General features: G+C 42.4%; 1 pseudogene across 1 annotated transcript in view; it reads right to left on the bottom strand.

Moving 5' to 3' along the window:
• The window catches only part of LOC311037944, a 53,740-nt pseudogene that overhangs the window by 3,752 nt on the left and 28,731 nt on the right, over positions 1-21,257 (bottom strand). Inside the window, exons 6-10 of the transcript in view lie at positions 14,110-14,710; positions 7,498-7,808; positions 6,799-6,955; positions 4,631-4,704; positions 3,469-4,546 (exon numbers count right to left, since the gene is read on the bottom strand). The product of the transcript in view is annotated as an uncharacterized misc_RNA (transcript). The remainder of the gene's footprint in view (positions 1-3,468; positions 4,547-4,630; positions 4,705-6,798; positions 6,956-7,497; positions 7,809-14,109; positions 14,711-21,257) is intronic.

The following is a 21,257-nucleotide window of genomic DNA, read 5'->3' as shown; positions in this document are numbered from 1 at the left end:
GAATACAGTCCATTTAACATGAACATCGTTGGATTACCATTCTAGACTGACAGAATATTTACAATAACAATTGCTGGATTACCATCTAGTCATATTTACATTAACTTTGTTTGATTACCACCATCTATTGCAGCCTAACAGTAATGTTAGTAACTTTTTTTGCTCGAGACCCAATAGAGACATCTGGAGTCTCCCCGGGAGCCAAACTTAAAATACATTGTGAATTAATGACTTAAAGGACAACTTTAGTTTTTTACAACCAAGGTTTATGTTTTAGATTGTAATTAAAGTAAATAAAATATGAGTGTTACATTTTTTAAATGTACTGCTTTCTATAGTTTTAGCAATTTTCGTGATCTTTTTTACAGTGGGCGGGGGCATTCTGTCCGGTGGCTAAATATGTCTTTTTTTACACAATAACCTGGTGTTTTCTTTATTATTATTTACAGTAGCTCTTCTAGCCCCCAATAACTCACATCTGGCCATCAAAGACCACAGGACCTTTTTTATTGTGTAAAAAAAGGCATATTTAGCCACCGGACAGAATGCCCCCGCCCACTGTAAAAAATATCGCAAAAACTACCAAAACTGTAGAAAGCAGTAAATGAAAAAAAAAAGAACACTCATCTTTTATTTACTTTAATTACAAGCTAAAATATAAACCTTTGTTGTAAAAAACTAAAGTTGTCCTTTAAGCCCTATTTCACAATTTGGAAAAGTACCAAAAATGTCTGGAAAAAAACTAGGTAATGTACTTTATAAAAAAGAGAAGAAAAAATACTATATATACAACAATGTATATTTGGGAAAAATTAGTGTAGACAATGTCTCCTACAATACACGTCAGTCACCAGCACTGCTTTTCACCAAACAGTGGGCTTCAATGGCCATGGTGGTTCACGCTATGTTCCAAAGTTCCCCTCCCCACTGAACAGGCACCTCTAATGCAGTGATAAGGACACTCTCTCTTGCTGGCTTCCCAACCACCAAAACTGACAATTATGTTCGTTGGAGCGCCCGGCCCGGCTTGGCGCGAACCTTTACGGCAGTGGCGCTGTCAAATCACTTTCAAAAGACAATTCACAATATTTACACAATCTGTTTCTTATAATGTTATAAGTAGAATTGATATCCATATGTTGCTTGTATAACCACCTCCCTACCGACATACAGCTGGTTAATTCTCACAATGTTTACAGTGGATATATATCTTTCCCTTGGTGTGCGTACACTGGTGTCTCTTCAGATTACTTGATACACTGAAACTCTTGTCACATTTATTACAGTGAAGGTTTTTCTCTAGTGTGTACACGCATGTGTGTCTTGGTTACTTGACACACTGAACCCCTTGTTACACTTATTACAGTGGAAAGGTTTTTCTCTAGTGTGTACACGCATGTGTTTCTTCAGGCTACTTGACACACTGAACCCCTTGTTACACTTATAACAGTGGAAAGGTTTTTCTCCGGTGTGGGTACGCATGTGTTTCTTCAGGTCACATGACTGACCGAAACTCTTGTTACACTTCGTACAGTGGAAAGGTTTTTCTCCTGTGTGGAGACGCATGTGTGTCTTCAGGCGACCTGACTGACTGAACCCCTTGTTACACTTATAACAGTGGAAAGGTTTTTCTCCGGTGTGGGTACGCATGTGTTTCTTCAGATGACCTGACTGACTGAAACTCTTGTTACACTTTGTACAGTGGAAAGGTTTTTCTCCTGTGTGGAGACGCATGTGTATCTTCAGGTTACTTGACACACTGAAACTCTTGTTACACGTATTACAGTGGAAAGGTTTTTCTCTTGTGTGTACACGCATGTGTCTCTTCAGGTGACTTGGCACACTGAACCCCTTGTTACACGTATTACAGTGGAAAGGTTTTTCTCCGATGTGTACACGCATGTGTCTCTTCAGGTGACTTGGCAAACTGAACCCCTTGTTACACGTATTACAGTGGAAAGGGTTTTCTCCGGTGTGGGTACGCTGATGTGTCTGCAGATCACCTGACAGACTGAAACTCTTGTTACACGTATTACAGTGGAAAGGTTTTTCTCCGGTGTGTACACGCATGTGTGTCTTCAGGTTACCTGACTCACTGAACCCCTTGTTAAACGTATTACAGTTGAAAGGTTTTTCTCCTGTGTGTACACGCATGTGTCTCTTCAGGTGACTTGGCACACTGAACCCCTTGTTACACGTATTACAGTGGAAAGGTTTTTCTCCTGTGTGTACACGCATGTGTCTCTTCAGGTGACTTGGCACACTGAACCCCTTGTTACACGTATTACAGTGGAAAGGTTTTTCTCCGGTGTGGGTACGCTGATGTGTCTGCAGACCACCTGACAGACTGAAACTCTTGTTACAAGTATTACAGTGGAAAGGTTTTTCTCCGGTGTGTACACGCATGTGTGTCTTCAGGTTACCTGACACACTGAACCTTTTGTTACACGTATTACAGTTGAAAGGTTTTTCTCCTGTGTGTACACGCATGTGTCTCTTCAGGTGACTTGGCACACTGAACCCCTTGTTACACGTATTACAGTGGAAAGGTTTTTCTCCGGTGTGGGTACGCTGATGTGTCTGCAGACCACCTGACAGACTGAAACTCTTGTTACAAGTATTACAGTGGAAAGGTTTTTCTCCAGTGTGGAGACGCTGGTGTGTCTTCAGGCGACCTGACTGATTGTCACAACTCTTGTCAAGGTGTTTCCATTTTTGAGTTTTCTTTCTTGTGCAAGTTGGCTGATGGGTTTTTACTTGCCCGGCCCCCGGTTGAGTTAAGGTCTTGGTAAACTGCTGACGGCTGTAAGATGCCGGTTTGTCTGTGAGAGAGAGAGAGAGAGAGAGAGAGAGAGAGAGAGAGATAGAGGGTGGGGTGGGGGGGGGGGGGGGGGGGGGGCAAGAGATATGAGGTGGATACAATCAGTCATAACTAATGACATTGACATCAAGTCATGACATTGATCAACAGTTTCAGACAGGGATGCAGCACTGAATGTAACTCCTCATTCTCACTGTTTATTTTATGTTCTGGTCCACCTCAACCCTCGAAAGACCACCCAGTTTTTGTTGCATGAAAATTAAGCAAATAACAGATTTCTGTGTTGTGTGAATCCACCTGTTTGGATTAATTAAGTGTTGCATTTTGACCAAAGCATTTGCCATAAACTACAAACAATTTGTTTAATTCCCCTGTATGAGTCCTCATCCATGGACTTTGTTCATGTGCATCTTGAGATGAGCCTTTTTGAGTGAAGCTTATTTTACAAACTGTAGGCTAGATGTAAATATTTGTATTATTTGTTTCTTTACCTGTATCAGTCTTCGTGCGTCGTTTCAGATAACTCCCTCTGTGACTCCTTATGGATGGAGTTTGTTTTGATGATTTCAGCTTGTTGCTCAAAGACAATCGTCGTCCATCCACATTTGGTGTCTTGCGTGACTTCAGTTTGTTTAAAGCTGACTGACCTTCCCTGCTCTCCTCCCAGTCACTGTCTTCAATGTCAGATTCAGAACAGGGTGAAGTCCTCTTATCGCTGTCTTCAGAGTCAGATTCAGAGAAGTGTGAAGGGAAGAGCTGGTCATTTCTAGTTGGCTGTGACGTTCCACAGTCCTCGACATCAGCTTGTGATTTCATGTGTTCAGTTGAGGTGCTGGCTACAGGCTCTGTATCTTTGTTTTCATCAACATCCTCTTCACTTTGAACTGTCAACGTTGACCCATCAGCCTCCTCTGGTCTTTGCAGTAGCTCCTCCTCCCGTTCCACTTTAGTCTGCGGAGGCTCTGGTCCGTCTTGGACCTCACTGGGGCTCTCCTGCTGTTCTTCTTTAATCTGCAGAGGTTCTAGTTTAACCTGGACCCGACTGGGACTCCTCTCCTGCTGTTCTTCTTTAATCTGCAGAGGTTCTAGTTTAACCTGGACCCGACTGGGACTCCTCTCCTGCTGTTCTTCTTTAATCTGCTGGACCAGACTGGACAAGCTCCACACTTCTTTAATCTGCAGAGGTTCCAACTGGACCAGACTGGGGCTCGTCTGCTGCGGTTCCTCTTCAATCTCCAGAGGTTCTAGTTTAACCTGAACCAGACTGGGACTCCTCTCCTGCTGTTCCTCTTCAATCTGCAGAGGTTCTAGTTTAACCTGAACCAGACTGGGACTCCTCTCCTGCTGTTCCTCTTTAATCTGCAGAGGTTCTAGTTTAACCTGGACCAGACTGGGACTCCTCTCCTGCTGTTCTTCTTTAATCTGCAGAGGTTTCAACTTGACCAGACTGGGGCTCGTCTGCTGCTGTTCCTCTTCAATCTCCAGAGGTTCTAGTTTAACCTGAACCAGACTGGGACTCCTCTCCTGCTGTTCCTCTTCAATCTGCAGAGGTTCTAGTTTAACCTGAACCAGACTGGGACTCCTCTCCTGCTGTTCCTCTTTAATCTGCAGAGGTTCTAGTTTAACCTGGACCAGACTGGGACTCCTCTCCTGCTGTTCTTCTTTAATCTGCAGAGGTTCCAACTTGACCAGACTGGGGCTCGTCTGCTGCTGTTCCTCTTCAATCTCCAGAGGTTCTAGTTTAACCTGAACCAGACTGGGACTCCTCTCCTGCCGTTCCTCTTTAATCTGTGGAAGTTCTAGTTTCACCTGGACCTCACTGGGGCTCCTCCTCTGCTGTTCAGAGGAGACCTCCACTTTACACACTGTAAGGAGTGGGAGATCTAGGATGAGAGAGGAGGTAACATCAGTAGAGAGCAACTCAATGTGTTTTCTGATTGGATCAAATTAATTTCCTACTTGATTTGTTTTGAAACGATCTGTTTTTTTGTATTTACTTATATTGTTTTCACTGTGCTGATCTTGTTCGCTCAACGTTCTGCATACTGTATTTGTGAAATTGTTGCTTGATTAGACATTTTCATTTTAAATTATAAAAAAAGTATTATTTTATATATTTTGTTTTTCAAAAATGTCCATTTGTCTTTAAACACACAATAACATGAATCCACCATATTGTAGCAAACAGATAAATAGAGGCAGAAGGTGTTATCCTTGATTCAGAAATGCACACATTCACCTTTGTTATCCAGTGGATAAACCCTGCCGTTCAAATGAACATTATTAGCCGCAGTGCTTTCCACACCAGCAAGGCCACATAGTTCTCAGACAGCTCCCTCCCTGATCCGGTTTTCATCTTAACTGAGATAACGCAGGCTTTTGGACAGAAACTGCTATTCTTATCCTTGTCCTTGATACTCTGTCACAAGTTCAGATGCCAAAGCGCAAACACACACAAGTCAAGTCATCTTTATTCACATTAAATAGTCATCTTTATTAGAGCTACAACGATGATCAGGTAACCATACTGAAGGACCTAGCAACCGAAACGTTGTACCTCTAATTGACCTCTTTTGGCCGTAAGTGAAGTCATTGTACAGGATTCCCCCCTTTTGCCTTTCTCATGAGAAAGATGACGTTATTGTCGGTATTTCATCTCCTGATGTTGCTGTATCGAAGCTGCAGGGAACAAGGTGTCCCTCGCGATGTGCCAAGAAGCAATCACCTGACCACCCAGGACTGTAAGGCCTTCACAATCTTTCTACACTATTCAAATTCTTTCAAAAATAGCAGATCCACAATCTTAGCTCAGCTATTTTCAAATATCTAAAGTATACTGTACAGTAGTATAGTAGGGTTTAACAACTTGAACTCTATAGCATCCCTAATTCGAACATTCGGTGAAACTAGCAGATCTGCAGGCTCACAACACGTTGTGTTGTGACGCATTGTGAGCTTATAGATCAAGTTGAGAGATTTGGTGTAGAGAGAAATACTAGCTCACCCTGGGGACCCCGGTCAACTAGGGTGTAAGTATGGGCTATAGGATTTAAGTGGTTAAGTGGATCAGGGTCTGGAGCTGTCAACTACTGTAGATTATGTTTTGGTATTTACATTTTTAGCTTAGTTAAAGTAACAACCGGAGCTGATTCTGGTTGTGTTTTTGCTTGTTATTCATCATGAGATCAGTTAATTTTAACATTTTAGGCTGCTTGTTTTCTTTTCTACTCGGCTGAGTTTACGTTGTGAACAAAGTTCTAACGCTATCCCTAATAAAATGTACTACAGTTACAATTCCAATGCAATGCTCAAGTGTTTTGACTGGACATTCATCCAAAGAAAGATATTTCATGTGAATTCACTTGTTCTGTTTTGAGGAGAATAATCATGAATAATATGACATAATAACGCTTTAAAAAACAACTTGTCTAAACACTGTTTCATGCAGGCTGGCAGTGGCGTGACAAATGAGATAATGCCACGTCATCGAGTCGACTGACTGCCTGCCTGACTAACTATTTTTCTGCATCTTCTCCTTTCACGAAAATGCAATGCCATTATGTCATTGGTTCTCAAAGCGGGGACCCCCAGGGGTCCTTGGGGAGGTCCCCAGCAAAATGTGTTAATATAGCATCACAATCATTTTAACCTTTTATGCTTTGGCTATGCAAAAATAGCAGATATACAAGCTCATAGTGCGGCACCGAGTGCCACGCTATGAGCCTGTAGATACTACTACTATTTTTGAAAAATCGTGAAAATGTGTGCAAACCTTTGAATATATATATTTTTAAGCAAACTTTTTTAACTCAAATGTTTGCTTCTGGGGGGTCCCTGGAATAAAATATTTGAGATGGGGGTCTGGGCCAAATACATATCATGTTGGGGGTCCTTGACACGAAAGAGTTTGAGAACCACTGCATTATGTGACTAAGTAGGAAATGAGTGAGTGAGTGAGTGAGTGAGTGAGTGCTCACCTGAGACAGAGGTAGAAGAACTGGTGGTGCAGGGTCCCACCCCAGACAACTGATGTGGTGTGCCCTCATTCTTGACCACCACATCGGGGCCAGTCAGAGCCACAGGGTCAAACAAGCCCATCTCATTCTCCTGAGCCTGCTGTTGACGGACGGCAGCCTGGCATGATGAATGGAGTTCAAGAAAGATCACATTTACAATTTAGGAATTTATAATTTGCCAATTTATCCACAGTGACGTATTGATTGTTGAATACTTTATTAGCCAATAAAAATGCAAACAGCTCGGCGGTACAGTAAAACATTTAGGCTGGATAACTAGAGGTTGAAGACCAGGTGTTGGTCTTCAACCGGCCTTTTTAAGAGTGTTTTACATGTCAACAGGGAGGATGGAAAATCACAAATGATTATGAATAACTCTAGAGTGGAAACATCTGGTGGTCATCCATGCTCTAGCAACCACTGACACACATTTTTATATAAAAACAGGTTAATGCTACATTGCATTAGAATGAACCATTGCATATGGCCCCGACCACAAAACCAAATCAGATCCTGTTTAGTGCTGCCTATCTCCTTTACCAGTCTAATTGCTGAAGTAACAAAATGCTTGCTAAACATGGCTGTTATTTTCCTTTCTAGAAAAGTAAGAACACAATATACACTAAGTATGTTTCAATCCAAAACTAGGTACATTTTTACCTTTGCTGCCATAACTCTGTATCGCTCTGAAAGCAGGTTGCATTTCAGACACTGGCAGACTCTCCACCTGCAGCAATGTTTGTGTCCCTTCGACAGTGACACGACGCCGTGGTTCCTGCATCGGGAACATTTTGGCATTCTTGGGGGCTTCTTGCCTTCTTGAGCAGGGGAGGGTCCAGAGTAGTCCATCTGCTTCAGCTTCTGGCACGGTACTGACATACACTTGATAATTGATACGCCGTCGAAAGACACAGGTCTTATAACGTCCGCGGTCAAATAGAAGACTTCCTTGCTCTCCTGTGTCTGGTCATCTTGTGTGAGAAGTCACAAACTGCATGTGTGGGAGAGGCTTCTCCTCTGGCAGTGGCACTGCCTCTAAACTTCCTGGCCCACACATACACAAGACACATTGTTAAATAAAGGCCAATAGATAACATTTTGGGCCGTTTCAATGAGTCTATACTCTGTAAGCTATGTGGTTGAAAACAAATTAAAACACACACACCATTCCTGTTTTTGGAGAGAAACAAGAAAACCTTGAATAAAGTACCGCAGTAAGTCCCCCTAGTTTTTCCAAACCAGTGGTTCATAAAAAGGGTTCCGGGCGGGGCCCCCCAGGGGTCCTTGAGAGGGTTCGAGGGGGCCCCAGCTAAGATTATTGATAGTGTAATAAACCTTGTCTCAGGTATGAGAAATGTAAAGAGCCCGCCCACAAAACATTTCTACTGTAAGCATTAATAACGGAGGCAGAACCAATGTTTCATTAACAGAATACTTTATTTATTTAACTCATATACTAAAGCAGCAGACACTAATAAAAAGACAGGTATGATAGGTAACTATAGGTAACAGAATACTTTATTTATTTAACTCATATACTAAAGCAGCAGACACTAATAAAAAGACAGGTATGATAGGTAACCATAGGTAAATAACATATAATTCATTAAATGACCCAGATAACTACAGATAGTCCTATTTAAAACAGAGCATGAACACCTACAGTAGACATAATCATACACATATAACATTTACTAGAAACTCTAAAACTACTACTTAACTTTCCACGAGGTAGGCGACCCCCCACAGGGTCTGAGCTTTGGCGCTGGGTTGGCAGCTTTGATTTACAGTCAGTTTTGTCTAGCCTGGCATGGCCAGACTAATATCACTGCGTAGATATTAGTCTGGAATCTCTGTGTGGAACCTGCATTTCCGAGGGGCAAATAAAAAAAATGCCTCTGCTGATAAACCCGCCCCATATTTGCATACTGGGCCCTCATTGGTCCCTCACAGGGAGAGAAATCCAATCTCTATTGAGAGGGGCCAGAACTAATCTGCCACGGGCAAAAAAAAAATCAGATTCGTCTGGAACCAGGCTAAGTTTTGTCTGCACGTCGTGAGCAGTCTCCGTTGACTGTAGGAGACCACTCGCACAACTGAAGAGCGGAAGAGCACTCCTATTTAGTCTATACTAATGTCTCGCCCTGCCTAATGTCTCGCCCTGCCTAACGCAGCAACCTGGCCCGATAGCCCCCCTATCTATCTTCAACGCCGGCAGCCCTACACAGCGTGCGAGCAGAACCCACCCCCCAGCAGTGAGTGCAAGACAAAATACTTCAGCAGGCTTCGCCTGTAACTAGGACTGAGCTCCGCTCTCCAGACCACTTGTCTCTTCATGAGTTCACAGTTTTATAGTGTTCCTTCATCCTCAACATAATCATGTCAAGCCGCGATTGATCAGCACTGTCAGTCACAATCAGGTGAGTGTCATCAGTCTGTGAGTGACACACGTCATTGTCAACGTCACCCATAGTGCACGTTCACTACAATAGTTATGAGCCTTGGGCCTACAGATCTGTGACTCAGTGAGTGTACAAATAGAACCAAATGAAACCCTAGCTATTTTGTTGGACTTGTTTGTTGTTGTGTGTGTGTGTGTGTGTGTGTGTGTGTGTGTGTGTGTGTGTGTGTGTGTGTGTGTGTGTGTGTGTGTGTGTGTGTGTGTGTGTGTGTGTGTGTGTGTGTGTGTGTGTGTGTTTGTTTCCCAACCTTGTGAAATGGAGCCGTGCATGGAGCAGAGAAAGCCTACAAGGAGAGGATGAGGCCATTCTCTTATAGTCTCTTATATTCAATAGAATTAGGTCAAATGTGAACATGCAGAATTTAAATAAAAACTCAGATGGTTTGAAGGTCAAACTAAACATATTTTTCATGTATAGCATGTGTATGACAAGAAGTACTAGCAGCATTCACTTGTAAAACCAGTGGCAGTGTTTGAAAAACAACAGTTTACACCAACAGAGGGAGCTAGTCACAAGTAAATGGCAGTCAGGACAGTAGATCACAGTTTCTGGGACAAGGATATTAATGATACGCTTGAGGAGAATATGAATTTGTTTCAGATTTTAAAATGTTACACCATTGCTATGAAGAGTTTGGCCTGTATTGATGAACATTCAGTATGAATGTGAGGCGCAACAGAGCTTGACTTGCCCTCCACAATGCACCATGAAGTCCTTTCCTGGAAAGAAGGAGGCCCTGAGATACAATGATTTTCTGCAGATGAGTTTTTGAGAAAACACATCAGTGATATGAATCTTAAGTTGACTAATGTTGTCTTCTGCATTATTCTGTATACCCCTACTATATTGCTTATGGTTTTGCGGTTTGTATCTGTGACGGAAAATGTGTTCAACAGTTTTAGGGCAGAGATCTACGAAAATATACATTGCATACTCTTATGTATACAACATTTGTTGAAAACACTGGCAATTTCTGAGAATGGTAAGGGTATTGGCAAGAAAAACAAGAAAATGTACAAAATTATGCGTGCACAAACACATAATAATTTCATCCACTTCTTTACAGCTATCAACCTGTGATGTGACAATAAAGTTAATTCTGATTCTGTAGCAATCTGACTGGTATGGTCCTTTAAACACCTGTAGCCGTGATATAGCAATAGCCCATGTCATGGCCTTGAGCATATCATTGCTTTTATTACAAGATTAAGCACATCTGCAGATCACAATATTACACAAATTGTGTAATATTGCAATAGATACTAACTGCTTCTTTGTGCGCTGCTAATCCTTAATTAGACTAATTGTTTCACTCAGAGGGATAACAAATATACTTTTGCTTTCCTTAACTTAACTGTACAAGTTCTTGACATTCATAAAAAATATTATTCAGCTCTGTGTCAGCTAGGTTGAAAAGAGATGGCGATATGGATGTCATTAATATGGAGTTATTAATCAAATGCATAATTAATCAACAGATAGAAATTGCAATTAATTAAAAATCGACAATCAAATAATTAACTTAGTAGTGCATGATGTAAAAAAGAAAGATCTGTGTAATCTATAACTTCTCCAAGATGTGACTGCTTGTCTTTGTTCAATATCAAATGAATGAAAAACTATGCTGACTGGTCAGTGCTGGGTCATTTAGAGTTACACATGTTAAACTATTTGAATAGCCTTCATCTGTTTGGGTTCAGAACGCTTGTTGTGATAAGCATACCATGATCATGATAGTTTTCATTTTAATTACCATCATTTTATGGTCAAATTAATCACATCCATTATTGTTAGAGGCAGATATATAATGGTGCCATGAAACCAGAAACAGTTGACACCATCTCAGGGACAGATTATACATTGTTGGATTACCATCTAGATTAGAACAATACAATAGTAACATTTTACATGAACACTGATAATTACCATCTAGAATAATACAGTAATATGTACATGAACAATGATTGATTACCATCTAGAATACAGTCACATTTAACATGAATACCATGAATGGTTGGATTACCATTCTAGAGTAAGTATATTTACAATTGCTGGATTACCATCTAGTCATATTTACATTAACATTGTTTGATTACCACCATCTATTGTAGCCTAACAGTAATGTTAGTAACTTGGTCTCTCAAAGTTTAACTAATCATATAGGCTGTTATGTATAACACCAAGTCTGTGCAAATAAGTCTGACTGTGAACATCCCCGGGTATGGACTAGTAGACTTTGTTGCTGCTAACTCCTACTGTTGGACTGTAGAGGGTGTAGAACAGGGTTCCCAAATGTTTTTTAGCTCGAGACCCAAAAGAGACATCTGGAGTCTCCCCGGGAGCCAAACTTAAAATACATTGTGAATTAATGACCTAAGCCCTATTTCACAATTTGGTAAAGTTCCAAAAATGTCTGGAAAAAAATTAGGTAATGTACTTTCTTTCTTAATTTTTTGAAGGAACGGTAAAAAAAAAGAGAAGAAGAAATACTATACAACAATGTATATTTGGGAAACATTAGTGTAGACAATGTCTCCTACGATACAGTCAGTCACCAGCACTGCTTTTCACCAGACAGTGGGCTTTACTGGCCATGGTGGTTCACGCTATGTTCCAAAGTTCCCCTCCCCACTGAACAGGCACCTCTAATGCAGTGATAAGGACATTCTCTCTTGCTGGCTTTCCAACCACCAAAACTGACAATTATGTTCGTTGGAGCGCCCGGCCCGACTTGGCGCGAACCTTTACGGCAGTGGTGCTGTCAAATCACTTTCAAAAGTCAATTCACAATATTTACCCAATCTGTTTCTTAAAATGTTATAAGTACAATTAATATCCATATGTTGCTTGTATAACCACCTCCTACCGACATACAGCTGGTTAATTCTCACAATGTTTACAGTGGATATATCTTTCCCTTGGTGTGCGTACACTGGTGTCTCTTCAGATTACTTGACACACTGAAACTCTTGTCACATTTATTACAGTGGAAAGGTTTTTTCTCTAGTGTGTACACGCATGTGTTTCTTCAGGCTACTTGACTCACTGAACCCCTTGTTACAAATATTACAGTGGAAAGGTTTTTCTCCGGTGTGGGTATGCAAGTGTGTCGTCAGGTTACTTGACTCACTGAACCCCTTGTTGCACGTATTACAGTGGAAAGGTTTTTCTCTGGTGTGGGTACGCATGTGCCTCTTCAGAGCACCTGAATCACTCATCCCCTTGTTACACGTATTACAGTGGAAAGGTTTTTCTCCTGTGTGGAGACGCATGTGTGTCTTCAGGCTACTTAACCTACTGAACCCCTTGTTACACTTATTACAGTGGAAAGGTTTTTCTCCAGTGTGGACTAGCTGGTGTGTCTTCAGAACACCTGACTGACTGAAACTCTTGTCACATTTATTACAGTTGAAAGGTTTTTCTCCTGTGTGGAGACGCATGTGTGTCTTCAGGCTACTTGACCCACTGAACCCCTTGTTACACTTATTACAGTGGAAAGGTTTTTCTCCAGTGTGGACTAGCTGGTGTGTCTTCAGTTGACCTGACTGACTGAAACTCTTGTTACACTTATTACAGTTGAAAGGTTTTTCTCCGGTGTGGGTACGCTGATGTGTCTGCAGACCACCTGACAGATTGAAACTCTTGTTACACGTATTACAGTGGAAAGGTTTTTCTCCGGTGTGGGTACGCATGTGTCTCCTCAGAGCACCTGACTGACTGAACCCCTTGTTACACTTGTTACAGTGGAAAGGTTTTTCTCTAGTGTGTACACGCATGTGTGTCTTCAGGCTACCTGACATCGGGAACCCCTTGTTACACTTATTACAGTGGAAAGGTTTTTCTCCAGTGTGGAGACGCTGGTGTGTCTTCAGGTGACCTGACTGACTGAAACTCTTGTCACATTTATTACAGTGGAAAGGTTTTTCTCTAGTGTGTACACGCATGTGTGTCTTCAGGTTACCTGACTGACTGAACCCCTTGTTACACGTATTACAGTGGAAAGGTTTTTCTCCAGTGTGGAGACGCTGGTGTGTCTTCAGGTGACCTGACTGATTGTCACAACTCTTGTCAAGGTGTTTACATTTTTGAGTTTTCTTTCTTGTGCAAGTTGGCTGATGTGTTTTTACTTGCCCGACCCCCGGTTGAGTTAAGGTCTCGGTAAACTGTTGACGGCTGTAAGATGCCGGTTTGTCTGTGAGAGAGAGAGAGAGAGCGAGAGAGAGAGAGAGAGAGAGGGGGGCAAGAGAAATGAGGTGAATACAATCAGTCATAACTCATGACATTGACATCAAATCATGACATTGATCGACAGTTTCAAACAGGGATGCAGCACTGAATGTAACTCCTCATTCTCACTGTTTATTTTATGTTCTGGTCCACCTCAACCCTCGAAAGACCACACCCAGTTTTTGTTGCATGAAAATGAAGCAAATAACAGATTTCTGTGTTGTGTGAATCCACCCGTTTGGATTAATTAAGTATTGCATTTTGACCAAAGAATTTGCCATAAACTACAAACAATGTGTTTAATTCCCCTGTATGAGTCCTCATCCATGGACTTTGTTCATGTGCATCTTGAGTTGAGCCTTTTGAGTGAAGCTTATTTTACAAACTGTAGGCTAGATGTAAATATTTGTATAATTTTTTTCTTTACCTGTATCAGTCTTCGTGCGTCGTTTCAGATAACTCCCTCTGTGACTCCTTATGGATGGAGTTTGTTTTGATGATTTCAGCTTGTTGCTCAAAGACAATCGTCGTCCTTCCACATTTGGTGTCTTGCGTGACTTCCGTTTGTTTAAAGCTGACTGACCTTCCCTGGTCTCCTCCCAGTCACTGTCTTCAATGTCAGATTCAGAACACGGTGAAGTCCTCTCATCACTGTCTTCAGAGTCAGAATCAGAGCAGTGTGAAGAGAAGAGCTGGTCATCTCTAGTTGGCTGTGACATTCCACAGTCCTCGACATCAGCTTGTGATTTCATGTGTTCAGTTGAGGTGCTGGCTACAGGCTCTGTATCTTTGTTTTCATCAACATCCTCTTCACTTTGAACTGTAAACGTTGACCCATCAGCCTCCTCTGGTCTTTGCAGTAGCTCCTCCTCCCGTTCCACTTTAGTCTGTGGAGGCTCTGGTCCGTTTTGGACCTCACTGGGGCTCTCCTGCTGTTCTTCTTTAATCTGCCGGACCAGACTGGACAAGCTCCACACTTCTTTAATCTGCAGAGGTTTCAAATGGACCAGACTGGGGCTCGTCTGCTGCTGTTCCTCTTTAATCTCCAGGGGTTCTAGTTTAACCTGAACCAGACTGGGACTCCTCTCCTGCTGTTCCTCTTCAATCTGCAGAGGTTCTAGTTTACCCTGGACCCGACTGGGACTCCTCTCCTGCTGTTCTTCTTTAATCTGCAGACGTTTCAACTGGACCAGACTGGGACTCCTGACCCGCTGACTCGTCTCCAGCTGCTCCTCTTGAATTTGTGGAGGTTCTAGTTTCGCCTGCATCAGACTGGGACTCCTCTCCTCCTGTTCCTCTTTAATCTCCGGAGGTTCTAGTTTTACCCGGATCAGACTGGGACTCCTCTCCTGCTGTTCCTCTTTAATCTGTGGAAGTTCTAGTTTCACCTGGACCTCACTGGGGCTCCTCTCCTGCTGTTCAGAGGAGACCTCCACTTTACACACTGTAAGGAGTGGGAGATCTAGGATGAGAGAGGAGGAGTCAGTAGAGACATCAGTAGAGAGCAACTCAATGTGTTTTCTGATTGGATCCGATTAATTTCCTACTTGATTCGTTTTGAAACGATCTGTTTTGTTTTTTTATTTATATTGTTTTCACTGTGCTGATCTTGTTCGCTCAACATCCTGCATACTGTATTTGTGAAATTGTTGCTTGATTAGACTTTTTTATTTTTAATTATAAGAAATATTATTTTATATATTTTGTTCTTCAAAAATGTCCATTTGTCTTTAAATACACAATAACATGTATCCACCATATTGTAGCAAACAGATAAATAGAGGCAGCAGGTGTTATCCTTGATTCAGAAATGCACACATTCAACTTTGTTAATAATAAAAACATGAATCTGACAATAGCTCAGTATTATTTTCAACATAACAGGTAATTTTATGCATGGCAGTGGCATTAGGCAATTGTTCTTTCCACATTTATGTTTAAAATAAAACATGATTCTGTCCATTTTGAATACTTTGTATACATGATTGTTATGCAGATTCTTGATAGTATTGACATTGGTTCTCAGTTAATAAGGTATGTTTCTAAATGGCAGTGGCACGGCCACCCTTCTCACTGTACCATGTACATATATGTTTAAAATAAAAGCATGAATATATTAATCTGTCTATTATTTTAATAGCTTAACATTGAATGCACAATTACATGGTATGTTTATATGAAACACAATTGTATACATAAATATACAATATGGAGGTAGGGTCCCTTCTCCATCTCCCAATCAGTTTGGGGGTCCCTGGCTTGAAAACGTTGAAGACCTCTTCTCTATAACGTATTCCTGCGCTGATTGCTCGATGATTGCACTATCCTAGTTAGCAAACCACAGCACAGTGGACGGAATAGGTCATCACATGAACCAAAACCAGCAGTCCCTCTGCACATTCTGGGGGAACAGTAGGCCTAGTCCTACTCTCTCTCTTATCTCTGCGGTCTGCCCTGCACTCTGAAAGCACTTGAACTTGAACATTTGAAAGGAGGAGGCTACGCAGACGTCACCAGCTAAATAGCCTATAAGTGCAAAGACGGGACTACTGTAGTTTCACAGACAAACGAGAGTAAGGTGCAACAGCCTACAGTGCATGAGTTGATCATTTAATCTGATTGCTCTATTGATGAGGCGCCAGTGGAGTTTGTGTGTGAACGTGGAGTGCATTACTCACAGTCTGCCTTATTCTCAGTGCAACAATACTTGTTGTCGTCCTCCAGGGTGAAGAGGGGTTAGAGAGAGGGGGGGGGGGGGGGGGTTACATTAAAATAGCTGAAAACAGCTGAATATATGACCCATCACTGATAATTCCCAGACTGGATATTTTTGGTTACCTGGTACTGTTGGTTGTAGAGGTTTGTGTAGTGGGCAGAGGAGTGGGAGGGCTGGTATATGTTGTTGTAGGATGTACCCATCATCAGCAGGCCTGCAGATGACTCAGTTTGACTCTGGCTGCTGGCAGAGGGGCTGGAGGTCAGGGTGGAGCATCTCCCTGAACACAAGACAACATGATGTTTAGCAACACAAACTCTTCCACAGTCCCATTCACTTCCCAAGAGATATGACAACGTGCATCAGTGGTTCTCACACATGTTCATGTCAACTCCCCCCCAAATGTACTACAGTATTTGGCCGCAGACCCCCATCTGAAAGTATTTTGTGCCAGGGACCCCCATAAGAGAAGATTTGTCAACATTCTTTACATCTCCAATTAGCCAGAGATATGGTTCTGGAAGCCCCCCCTTTACTTCATTTTTAATGGACTGTAGCCTACTTTTTTATAAACTGTTTAGTTGGACTTACTTTCTATTGATGCTATGGCTGTCAACTCACAGTAAAATCGGAATATTACCTAGCCTCATAAGCAGCACCAGCCTTGCAGCATCACACATTGTAGCAAAACCCTGCTGGTCAAATGAACATAATTACTCATCAACCGCAGTGCTTTCCACACCAGCAAGGCCACATAGTTCTCAGACAGCTCCCTGATCTGGTTTTCATCTTACGTAACTGAGATAACGCGGGCCTTTGGGCAGAAACTGCAATTCTTATCCTTGTCCTTGATACTCTGTCACAAGTTCAGATGCCAAAGCGCAAACACACACAAGTCAAGTCATCTTTATTCACATTAAATAAATAGTCATCTTTATTAGAGGTACAACGATGATCAGGTAACCATACTTGATGAAGGTAGCGACCGAAAAGTTATACCTCTAATTAACCTCTTTTGGCCATAAGTGAAGTCATTGTGCAGGATTCCCCCCTTTTGCCTTTCTCATGACTGCCTGCTCCGACATATCTGTCCATTGAAGTAGATGTTCAAAAGGATTTTTTTTTATCTGGTTCTAACAAATCTGAAATCAGCCTAAATGTAATGTCAGTATCTTTATGAAAAAGATAGTCTACTCTACTATCATCAGCCTTGACCTCTCTCTCTCTCTCTCTCTCTCTCTCTCTCTCTCTCTCTCTCTCTCTCTCTCTCTCTCTCTCTCTCTCTCTCTCTCTCTCTCTCTCTCTCTCTCTCTCTCTCTCTCTCTCTCATATGACGTTATTGTCGGTATTTCATCTCCTGATGTTGCTGTATCGAAGCTGCAGGGAACAAGGTGTCCCTTGCTATGTGCCAAGAAGCAATCACCTGACCACCCGGGACTGTAAGGCCTTCACAATATATCTTTCTACACTATTCAAATTCCACAATCTTAGCTCAGCAATTTGCAAATTGTCTAAAGTATACTGTACAGTAGTATAGTAGGGCTTAACAACTTGAACTCTATAGCATCCCTAATTCGAACATTCGTCGAAACTAGCAGATCTGCAGGCTCACAACACGTTGTGTTGTGAGTTACAGTAACAACCGGAGCTGATTCTGGTTGTGTTTTAGCTTGTTATTCATCATGAGATCAGTTCATTTTAACATTTTAGGCTGCTTGTTTTCTTTTCTACCCGGCTGAGTTTACGTTGTGAACAAAGTTGTAACCCTATCCCTAATAAAATGTACTACAGTTACAATTCCAATGCAATGCTCAAGTGTTTTGACTGGACATTCATCCAAAGAAAGATATTTCATGTGAATTCACTTGTTCTGTTTTGAGGAGAATAATCATGAATAATATGACGCTTTAAAAAACAACTTGTCTAAACACTGTTTCATGCAGGCTGTGATTGAGTGAGTGAGTGAGTGAGTGAGTGAGTGAGTGTGAGTGAGTGAGTGAGTGAGTGAGTGAGTGAGTGAGTGAGTGAGTGAGTGAGTGAGTGAGTGAGTGAGTGAGTGTGAGTGAGTGAGTGAGTGAGTGAGTGAGTGAGTGAGTGAGTGAGTGAGTGAGTGTGAGTGAGTGAGTGAGTGAGTGAGTGAGTGAGTGTGAGTGAGTGAGTGAGTGAGTGAGTGAGTGAGTGAGTGAGTGAGTGAGTGAGTGAGTGAGTGAGTGTGAGTGAGTGAGTGAGTGAGTGAGTGAGTGAGTGAGTGAGTGTGAGTGAGTGAGTGAGTGAGTGAGTGAGTGAGTGAGTGAGTGAGTGAGTGAGTGTGAGTGAGTGAGTGAGTGAGTGAGTGAGTGAGTGAGTGAGTGTGAGTGAGTGAGTGAGTGAGTGAGTGAGTGAGTGAGTGAGTGAGTGAGTGAGTGAAGTGAGTGCTCACCTGAGACAGAGGTAGAAGAGCTGGTGGTGCAGGGTCCCACCCCAGACAACTGATGTGGTGTGCCCTCATTCTTGACCACCAAACCGGGGCCAGTCAGAGCCACAGGGTCAAACAAGCCCATCTCATTCTCCTGAGCCTGCTGTTGACGGACGGCAGCCTGGCATGATGAATGGAGTTCAAGAAGGATCACATGCCAATTACAATTTATGAATTTATCATTTGACAATTTATCCACCGTGACTTGATTGATTGAATACTTTATTAACCAACAAAAATGCAAACAGCTCGGAGTTACAGTAAAACATTTAGGCTGGATAACTGGAGGTTGAAGACCAGGTGTTGGTCTTCAACCGGCCTTTTTAGGAGTGTTTTACATGTCAACAGGGAGGATGGAAAATCACAAATGAATAACTCTAGAGTGGAAACATCTGGTGGTCATCCATGCTCTAGCAACCACTGACACACATTTTTATATAAAAACAGGTCAATGCTACATTGCATTAGAATGAACCATTGCATATGGCCCCGACCACAAAACCATCAGATCCTGTTTAGTGCTGTCCATCTCCTTTACCAGTCTAATTGCTGAAGTAACAAAATGCTTGCTAAACATGGCTGTTATTTTCCTTTCTAGAAAAGTAAGAACACAATATACACTAAGAATGTTTCAATCCAAAACTAGGTACATTTTTACCTTTGCTGCCATAACTCTGTATCGCTCTGAAAGCAGGTTGCATTTCAGACACTGGCAGTCTCTCCACCTGCAGCAATGTTTGTGTCCCTTCGACAGTGACACGACGCCGTGGTTCCTGCATCGGGAACATTTTGGCATTCTTGGGGGCTTCTTGCCTTCTTGAGCAGGCGAGGGTCCTGAGTAGTCCATCTGCTTCAGCTTCTGGCACGGTACTGACATACACTTGATAATTGATACGCCGTCGAAAGACAAAGGTCTTATAACGTCCACGGTCAAATAGAAGACTTCCTTGCTCTCCTGTGTCCGGTCATCTTGTGTGAGAAGTCACAAATTGCATGTGTGGGAGAGGCTTCTCCTCTGGCAGTGGCACTGCCTCTAAACTTCCTGGCCCACACATACACAAGACACATTGTTAAATAAAGGCCAATAGATAACATTTTGGGCCTTTTAAATTAGTCTATACTCTGTAGGCTATGTGGTTGAAAACAAATTAAAACAACACACACCATTCCTGTTTTTGGAGAGAAACAAGAAAACCTTGAATAAAGTACCGCAGTAAGTCCCCCTAGTTTGTCCAAACCAGTGGTTCATAAAAAGGGTTCCGGGCGGGGCCCCCCAGGGGTCCTTGAGAGGGTTCGAGGGGGCCCCAGCTAAGATTGTTGATAGTGTAATAAACCTCGTCTCAGGTATGAGAAATGTCAAGAGCCCGCCCACAGAACATTTCTACTGTAAGCATTAATAACAGAGGTAGAACTTCCAATGTTACATTAACAGAATACTTTATTTATTTAACTCATATACTAAAGCAGCAGACACTAATAAAAAGACAGGTATGATAGGTAACCATAGGTAAATCACAATTCATTAAATGACCCAGATAACTACAGACAGTCCTATTTAAAACAGAGCATGAACACCTACAGTAGACATAATCATACACATATAACATTTACTAGAAACTCTAAAACTACTACTTAACTTTCCCCGAGGTAGGCGACCCCCCACAGGGTCTGAGCTTTGGCTCTGGGTTGGCAGCTTTGATTGACAGTCAGTTTTGTCTAGCCTGGCATGGCCAGACTAATATCACTGCGTATAGATATTAGTCTGGAATCTCTGTCTGGAACCTGCATTTCCGAGGGGCAAATTAAAAAAATGCCTCTGCTGATAAACCCGCCCCATATTTGTATACTGGGCCCTCATTGGTCCCTCACAACTTCGGAGGGAGAGAAATCCAATCTCTATTGAGAGGGGCCAGACCTAATCTGCCAAGGGCAATTTTTTTTCAGATTCGTCTGGAACCAGGCTAAGTTTTGTCTGCCCGTCCAACGTCGTGAGCAGTCTCCGTTGACTGTAGGAGACCACTCGCACAACTGAAGAGCGGAAGAGCACTCCTATTTAGTCTATACTAATGTCTCGCCCTGCCTAACGCAGCAACCTGGCCCGATAGCCCCCCTATCTTCAACGCCGGCAGCCCTACACAGCAGCATGCGAGCAGAACCCCCCCCCCCCCCCCCAGCAGTGAGTGCAAGACAAAATACTTCAGCAGGCTTCGCCTGTAACTAGGACTGAGCTCCGCTCTCCAGACCACTTGTCTCTTCTGAGTCCACAGTTTTATAGTGTCCCTTCATCCTCAACATAATCATGTCCAGCCGTGATTGATCAGCACTCCCTCTGTCAGTCACAATCAGGTGAGTGTCATCAGTCTGTGAGTGACACACGTCATTGTCAACGTCACCCATAGTGCACGTTCACTACAATAGTTATGAGCCTTGGGCCTACAGATCTGTGACTCAGTCTGAGTGTACAAATAGAACCAAATGAAACCCTAGCTATTTTGTTGGACTACTACAGTCTATTAATGCAGTGTAATATACAGTGTGTGTGTGTGTGTGTGTGTGTGTG

Source organism: Gymnoscopelus microlampas, assembly GCF_963454915.1.
Source record: "Gymnoscopelus microlampas genome assembly, chromosome: 21".
In the NCBI taxonomy this organism is placed as follows: Eukaryota; Metazoa; Chordata; class Actinopteri; order Myctophiformes; family Myctophidae; genus Gymnoscopelus; species Gymnoscopelus microlampas.
Note: the sequence above shows the minus strand (reverse complement) of the source record. Positions and strands in the feature narration are given on the sequence as shown.